The following is an 8723-nucleotide window of genomic DNA, read 5'->3' on the forward strand; positions in this document are numbered from 1 at the left end:
CCTTCCCAAGCTCCCAGGGATGGACAGTAATGTTTCCAGCCTTTCCAGAGCCACTCCTTTCAGCACCCTTACCCACAGCCAGGCCAGCGTGTTGACTCCAACACCTCCAACTTGCTGGAATGCTTTTGTACTTTCTTCTTTCCTTTTCCTTTGTCACTGCTATGTGTAATGGCAATCACCTAATCACAAGTGACCTCTCTTAGCAAAGCCTGGTGCGCAGAAGGCATTAGGCACTCTGAGCCTTCCCAGCATCAGTCAATAGCTTTGTCTCTGATGACTAATTCACTTTCTTTTGACTTCCTCTCCCCACTGCCGTACTTACTGAATGATTTCATGTTACTTGTGATGCTCTCACTAGTTAAGTTTTATTTTCTGCATCAGCTTTTTGCACTTTGTCCCTGCAGACTCCTGCTATCCAGTGCTTAACCCACAGGAACCTCACCTGATTTCTCCATGTTTTTGCCATGGTGAGCTTGTGATTTACCCCAACTGGTTGCTCACTACTCTTCCTGAATGCCTTCTGCAATAGGACTGGTCTAGCAGTTCCCTGCTACCACCAGCTCTTATTTTCCACAAAGGGCAAGGCCTACAGCTGGCAAGAATAAACAGAAATGACCTTTGGGAATCAAACTATAGATTTGAGAAATTTGACTAAAAGCAAGGAACAGAAAACTTTGGAAGAGATGGGAGGGAAAAAATCATCCAAGGGATGGAATGCCTCCCCAGCAAGGACAAGCTGAAAGAGCTGGGACTGTTCAGCCTGGAGAAGAGAAGGCTCCGTGAAGACCTCATAGCAGCCTTCCAGTATCTGAAGTGGGGTCTATAAGAAAGAAGGGTCAGTCTCTTTAGTAGGGTCTGTTGAGATAGAAGGGGAAATGGTTTCAAAAAGAGGACAGATTGGATTGGAAATAAGGAAGAAGTTTTGGGGTTTTTTTAATGATAAGGCTATTGAGGCATTGGAACAGGTTGCCCAGAGAGGTGGCCGATGCCCCGTCCCTTGAGACACATAAGGTCAGGCTGGATGGGGCTCTGAGCAACTTGATACAGCTGTAGGTGCCCTTGTTCGTAGCAGGGGAGTTGGACTAGATGACTTCTAAGGGTCCCTTCCAACTCAAGTGGTTCTGTGATTCTATGAAGAAAAAAGCCTCAGAGAGAGGGGTAGGAGTGATGTGAAAGAGCAGATATGTAGAAACTGAATAAAATCCTACGGGGCAATGAAAAGCATATAACGAGAGGTGACAATTTCTCAAGCTGTCCATATACATTCATGCAAAACACCTCTTCTGGGCTGCTCCTGCGTTCTGAGATATTGTTTGGAACAGAAAATTTCCAAGGTGTATATTGCTGGGAATCACATATTTTTATGTAGCAGAAGTTTTCCCATCCTTGAAATAGGGATCCTCAAGAGACTGTTTGTGGGTCCAGGAGGGTTGAGGACAAAAAAAAAAAAAAAAAAAAGGAAACAAAAGAAAAGAAAATACATTTTTAGTAGCTAAGAAATGTGTTTTTGAAGAAGTAGCAGTACTGAAGTAATATTTCACTGAAAGAATCTTTCAAATAACAGAAAGGTCATTACGTGTTCTAGTGAAAATTGATTTTGATTTGAATTGAGAAACAGAAACAGTTTGAAAGGGATATTCCAAATGCACGGTGGAGGTTATGCACAAATAAATGTTGAGGGTAAGATTACAGAAGCAAGCCTTTCACTCCTGTGCAGGGCTTCTTAACCAGTGCCTCACTGACCTCTGACAGAAGATGAAGTATCTTCGGGTTGCCTGTTTGTTAGGAGACAAAAAAATACCACTGAGAACATAGGTTGTACTCAAGAATGACTCAGTGTCTTTCAGCATATTTTTTCCACTGTCATTGAATTATATTAAGGAAGTTGCATGCTGTTAACCTGTGTTCTCAGAAGTTTGGAGAGGAGGAACAGGAAAGGTGGCTTTGGTCTCTTCTGCTGTTCAGAACTGAAAGGAACACTTTGATCCCTGCCATAATGTGGAGGAGTCTCAGTGCTGGAGCAGCATTGGAAACCAGTGAGCATCACCCTGGGCAGAGCAAGCCCCTGGTCACATAATGGGCATCCTGTCTGTTGGCACCCTGCCACAGCTTGCAGGATTTAGAGTCAGGACCCAGTTTACAGAGAAGGAAAAGAAACCAAATTTCCTTAGCCGTTGAGTTAGCATTTCCATATTCTTGGAAGGGAAGCCATGGCAGTATGAAGAGCACCTGGAACAAATTCCTGTTTTATGCAGAATTGCTATGGCCTCATTTCGTGTAATAACAACCATGGCTATATTTTACTGTTTTATGGGATGTATGCTTGGTTGCCTTTTTTATCTAAAATAATCTTGTATTGTGGAGGTAAAGTTATGACAATGCAATAAATCAAAGCTATTTGGTACAAAGACTGATTAATAAAGTAGCCTATTAGAATGCAGACTATTTATACAATGAAGAAAACCAAGAAGAGTTCATAGGATCATGGGATAATTCAGGTTGGAAAGGACCAGAAAAATCATATTCCAGCTATGGGATCAGATCAGGATGCACAGGGCATTATCCAGGTGCAACGGGGAATTTTTCAGTTCACGACAGCAAGGTATACTGTGAGAGCTGGGTGTGGGACAAGGAAGAGAGACAAATTAATTAAAAATGGTAAAAATGGCTGAACTATGTGGGGAACAGGCAGCAAAGCCTGTGCTCATTTCAGCGCACTCCCCACTAATCCTGGGATTAAACTAAAGACACTCAACTTTCACCATTCTTCCAATGTCAGCAAATACTAGTGAAACCCACTGGCAAAATGTTCCATCCCTCCCTGTTGCAGGTAGAAGCAGAAAATGGCAACCTATTACTTGTACCATTCACGCTGCAGAGGTCTGTACTGCTGTGCAGGATGGTGTGCAGCGAGGGAAAGCTTCCCATTCTCTGTCCACCAGGGATGTTTGTTATCCTAAACCCAGAGAAAAATTACCTGTACAGTAGCTATTGGAAAAGATAATGAATGTTGCAAAGCCAAGCAAACTGGCGTTGGTAAATGCTGCGACTGAGATTCCTTGAGTAATTTGTTATGCGTTAATTATGTGTGCATTATGATGCAATCTATAATTACACCCTCACATACAATATTTCTCATAGAACTCCTGCCAATTTCAGAAAAAAGAAAAAAATGAAAAGAAAAAAAAAAATACATGGCCACTTAAGAAGCCCTGACTCTGTGCGGGATTTAGGCTCTTAAAATACCTTTGAGAATCTGGGTCTTAATGAGCAGCGATTCAATATTTTGTTTTCTCTTTGTTCAGTATGGAGCCACATGACTTATTTAATGCACTATCTTCAAACTCTGCTCTCAACATCTAACGATTAATGTCCTCATGGGCTTTTTTATAGTTCTCCCCTACGAAGTACACAAGTGTTTCACAAATATTAATGCATTTATTTTCACGGCATCTCCATAAAATAAAGATTTATTGCCATTCTCTTTATTGGGAAATCCAGAAGCAGATAGGTTAAGGTGAAAACTATGAAGTTTTGGGTGCCTAACTTGCAGCTCCTAGCAGTTTAGCATTCTTGAGCACAGTGCAGCATTTTGTATTTTCAAAGCACAGCTCCTCTTGGCAACCGTGAACATGCAGTGCTTTTGTACATCAGAGTCCGGAGTCTCAAGGCATGCACTCATAAAAGGAGACAAAAGCAACTGGAATAACATCAGATGAGGCTTGGAGGAAGAGGCAGAAGCCTGACATCACTCCTGGGCAAAACGTTGAAGCTGCTGAAGCAGCACTTGATTAATAAAGAATTAAAACCAAGTAAGATAATTAGAGACAGTTGACCTGGATTTAAGAAAAAGAAACCTTGCCACACTACCAATTCTTAAATGAGCTCATAAATTTGGTTAATGAAGATGAAGGTCCTGCTGTACTGTATTAGCATCTGGAGAGTAAGAAAGATAAACCTGAGGTAGCTCTATGTTACCGGGTTGTTCTCTTCTAGACACAGTGGTGACACCAGAAGAGCTGAAGTCCATCAGCTTCTTGGGATCATTTCCTTGCTAGAAATCAGTTCCCTTTGCAGTCTGCCTGCAGAACTGCTCCTGCATTCATCCCTGCTTCAGAGCAGGGCAAATTGGCAAAGTTCATTCTGATGGCCAATTTAAATTGCATGAGCTTGTCAGGAGAATCCTCCTTGAGTAGAGTTAAGGAGCCAGCTCAGATATTTCTATACCTGTCAGCTGTCGCCCAGCTGTCTTTCTAAATGTTGAATTCAATTCCCTGCAGAAGCAGTGGCACAGCTCAGCTCTTCTTGCAGCCTCCCACCTCGTTTATGATTCACCACTACGACAAAAGGGGCAGGGTCGTATGAGGAACAGCCTTCCTCACTGCAAAGTGACCCACATTGAAAGCAGGCTTGTCCTGTTCACCAAACAAGGCAAACCCTTTATGGAAAAAGCAGGAGGTACTCATGTAATTAAAGGCTTTTGTCCCAGTACAAACAGAAACACTGCACTCATTATTTATACATGTGTAACATAGACGTGTGAGTACAGACACACACACAGACCAAATGAGATTTACATAGGCTTCCTTACCCGGTGTAATTCCTTACTTTCAAGTGTTTGATTTTGCATTCTTTGTGGTGTTTTAATGCAGGGCTTTTTCTCTGTGTGTATACATTAAAACAATGCAAGGAATAATGAGTGCTCACACAAGACAAGTTACACAGTGTGTATCGTTTTTAGACACAGATGGTTTGAATGCCTTAATGGAATGTAGGGAAATTAGGTAGGAATTAAGTCAGTCCAGTGGCTTTTTTATTTTAAACAGATCTTCAAATACTAGAATTAAATAAATTAAATGAAATGAACAATTAAGTTAAATTAAATTAAACACAGGCTTTGAGCTGGATTCCTGCTTCGAAGGACCAAAGTCTCAAACAGCGTTCATTCTACATTCCCTTGGTCATGAGACTGTAGTCAAATATCTGATGTTGAACATCACCAAGTGTAAATACATTGTATATATTTTCTGCATCCTCCTCTGTGGCTGCTGACAGATTCTTTGCAGAAATAACGAGACTGGAATAGTAATCCTTAGAGTTCGGTAGAAAGATGGGTACATTTCACCTATAATGGGAATCACAACCTGCTACATGCAGATGGCTGCTGCCACTTTTACGGTGTAACTTGATTTCTAATGGGAATGCAAAAGCCAGACAGCACCGAGGATATTCCTTGAGGATTGAGAGGAAAGGAATCACGACACCCTGAGGTAACTCAGTGTCTCAGAATGCAGCCCTCAGACAGATAAATTACACCTTGCATGCAGACTAACTGTGCAAGTGTGTGCATGTGCTACTGAAAATAACCAAACAAATGTAAGGATGGCAGCTCACAGCCTAATTGCCTCGAATGTATTAATCACTAGGTTCCAACCTTGCAGGACTAAACCGGCATATTTAGTGAGGATAGAACATATAATCAAGAAACTCATTTGCACATGAAATATTTCCTTTTGCTTTTTCAAAAATTATACCTGAGTAAAAGAAATGCTCAGTGGAAAGTGTTTCATTCCATGCCTGCTCCTCTACTGCACACGAAAGCTCCGACTCACCTGGCATCCAAATGGCTTTGCTGTGAGTGAGTGAACTCCAAGGAACACAGTCTTCATATTTCCTTGATCCTGCCCATCCTTTTTTGCTTTATACGGCATTCTCTGATGCTGTTCCCTAAATCACAGACAGGAATCAGTGGGATAACTGGCAAAGACCCTGCTAAATTCAGCCAGCCTTAATACAGCCCAAGATACTCTCCCATTGCCTATCCACAGGGAGTACCCGCACCATTGGCCATGGTTCATCTCCTAGTTTCAGTTCTCCACAATAAATCCTTTCAAAAATATCAAGAAGAGCACATTCTCAATTCTCTGCATACCATCCAACCGTGACCGTGCACATATGGTTTAAGAGGGAAACAAGAGTGTTAATTAGTTCAAGTCAAAGAAAGTGCGTGTTGATTTTGCTCAAGAAAATTGTTATGAAAAAAAATAACCGCCACAAGAACAAAGGGAAAAGAGAGAGGTGGGGGGGAAATCATAGCTTTTTATTTTTTATTTTTTATTTTCTATCAACATGTTTGAAGATTGGGGGAGAACAGGCTTGCACTGCTAGGAGTTAAATAGCTTGTAGCTACCTAGAATCCAGGTCAGCTTGTGTAAATACAGCTCTGCGGTGCGGTCAGCTCAGCAGACTTTGTCTTTCCAGGCACATCCACCAATCTGTACCCTACCCCACAAAGGTCACTACTCCCTCTCCAGCACTCTAGCAATGTTGTCCTGTGTTGTTAGACCTGATCCTGGAAATACCAAGTTCCTATTTAACAACACATTTTGTTGTTTGTTTGTTGGCGTTTTTTGTTGTTGTTTTGTGGGTTTTTTGTTTGTTTGTTTGTTTTTCAGCCTGAGCATATGCAGCCTAAAATCAGGGAGCAGCTGATTTTCATTTTGCTCTGGACCAGGTTGAATGTGGCTCACCAGGATGCTACCCTGTGTGTCCATGGGGAGGTGAAGCCATCAGGCCTACCAAGTGTTCTGCACCAAATGGCTGCCACAGACCTGCCCCAGCCTTTTCTGCTGATGCTGGGTCTGTGGAGTCTGAGAAAACAGCAGCCAGCTAGAAAAGGCAAGTTGCTCTCCATCTGGAGGCATCTAGTTAGCAACATATTGCTTGGAGGGAACAGCTGCCAGCAGCAGCCAGTGGAGAATGGGAGGTTACACCTGGGGAGAGGAGAAATGCTACAGGAGAGGGAAACAACATCTGGCATGGGGAGGTCTGGCTTAAGGAACAAGAGAGACAGCAAATAGCAAACAATACTGGGAAGAAACAAACTTGGTATAGGATGACAGGGGAAAGGGAAAATGGTAGAATCTTTTGTGTTGGAAGGGACCCTTAAAGACCACCTAGTCCAACTCCCCTGCAATGAACAGGGACACCTACAGCTCCATCAGGTTGCTCAGAGCCCCCTCCACACCTTGGATGTCTCCAGGGACGATGCACCAACCATCTCTCTGGGCAACCTGTTCCAGTACCTCACCACCCTTATCATGAAACATTTCATCCTTATATCCAATCTAAATATTTCCTCTTTTAGTTTGAAACCATTGCTGCAATTCTCTATTAACTTCTCTGACTTATTTTTAAAGGCAATGGGAGAATGTTCCTGGAGTCAGTTATTTCGATTTTTTTTCTTAGAGCTTAAACTCATTCTTCTCTTATTTTCAGCTCAGAAGACAAACCTTTATTCCATTAGTTAATGCGGATGCAAACTGTGTTGCTCACTCATCAAAGACCTCAGATCAGTGCATGTTGGGCATTAGCTGACAGTAAAAAAAGGAAAAAGATTGTGGGTAACGGGTTTTAAAGTTTAAGACTGAGTTTCTTTACCTGATTTCATTATAGATAGAAAAAGGAGGTGTGGTACAAAGCTCAGGATTACTTCTTTTAAAAACAGAAATAGAAGAACAGAGTCCAAGTTGGATGGAGTTCACAGGCTGCTGTTTTCTTTAAGTGAATTTACCTAAATCTTCCGTGAACTTTAAATCAGACTTTTCTGCTGCCCTTCCCTTCTAATTGCAGGAGGTGCAGACTCCTGTGCTGTGACAGATATTAGGCATCCATAATCCTCTCATTTTTCAGGTTGGCTGCTACTGTCATGGAAAACATTGGTATCAGCTTCACCTTTTTGCAAAACAGTCAGCATTTGGTTTGGCTGAACAAAAAATATTTTGGAATGGACCTCAATGACCTTCTGCAAATTGATAGCTGGCTTTCAACAAGCAAAGCTGAGTCATCAGTTGAATGGGGTTGAAATTCAACCCATATATCTGTAGCGAATCTTGCATTTCCAGTGCAATAGGCTTTGTGACATTCAGGTTTTAAAACAGCTTTGAAGAGCCCCTGATCAGAGTTTCACTGTGCAGGGTACATTACACATGATACCTGGGAGGGAGTGAATTTAGACACAGTTTGGTCATTTGGATTCTCCTGTTCTATATGAATTTTCATTGGAAATTTCCAGTTCCTTAGAGGGAAAAAAATTCTGGCTCCATCCAGAATCAGATTTGCTCCATAAGAGCACTGGAGTGAGCAAGTGGTTCACCTTCTTTTATTAACAAGCCCCTTCTTTGTGGGGTTTGTGACCAGGTTTTGATGAAGTCCACAATGTTTGCAACATCCTTTTCAAATCTAATCCACTAATACAGGGAAATTTAGGCTCCTCTGGACCAGAAGGACTATGTCATCAATTTTACTGAATGTTTTAGGAAGTTTGTTGAACTTCTGAACCTTCTTCAACCTCTCCCATCAAGTACAGTGCAACAAAACTCTCACAGAGTGAACAGTTTCATTGCTGGCAGACTGCTTAACTGGGCAGAGGGCAGCAAGATTGCACTTATAAAAGTGCAATATAAAGATACTTTTATTTCATCTCCCAAAATGTAACGCCTCCTTTAAGCATTTAATTAAGTTCTGTTTTCAGATTTTCCCAACATTGTCAAGAGAATCCCCGGGATCAGTACCTTCTACAACAGTTTCCTAGAGTGCCAAGTTTCCAGCTTACAGCCTTCTCTGACAGCCTGACTGCAAAGCCTGCTGCAGGCTGCCATTTCACAAGCTGCATCATAATATTATTCTCAGTAATTGTTAAGTCTCAGCTTTAGCAGGAATTA

This window comes from Lagopus muta, chromosome 3 (assembly GCF_023343835.1).
Source record: "Lagopus muta isolate bLagMut1 chromosome 3, bLagMut1 primary, whole genome shotgun sequence".
Classification (NCBI taxonomy): domain Eukaryota; kingdom Metazoa; phylum Chordata; class Aves; order Galliformes; family Phasianidae; genus Lagopus; species Lagopus muta.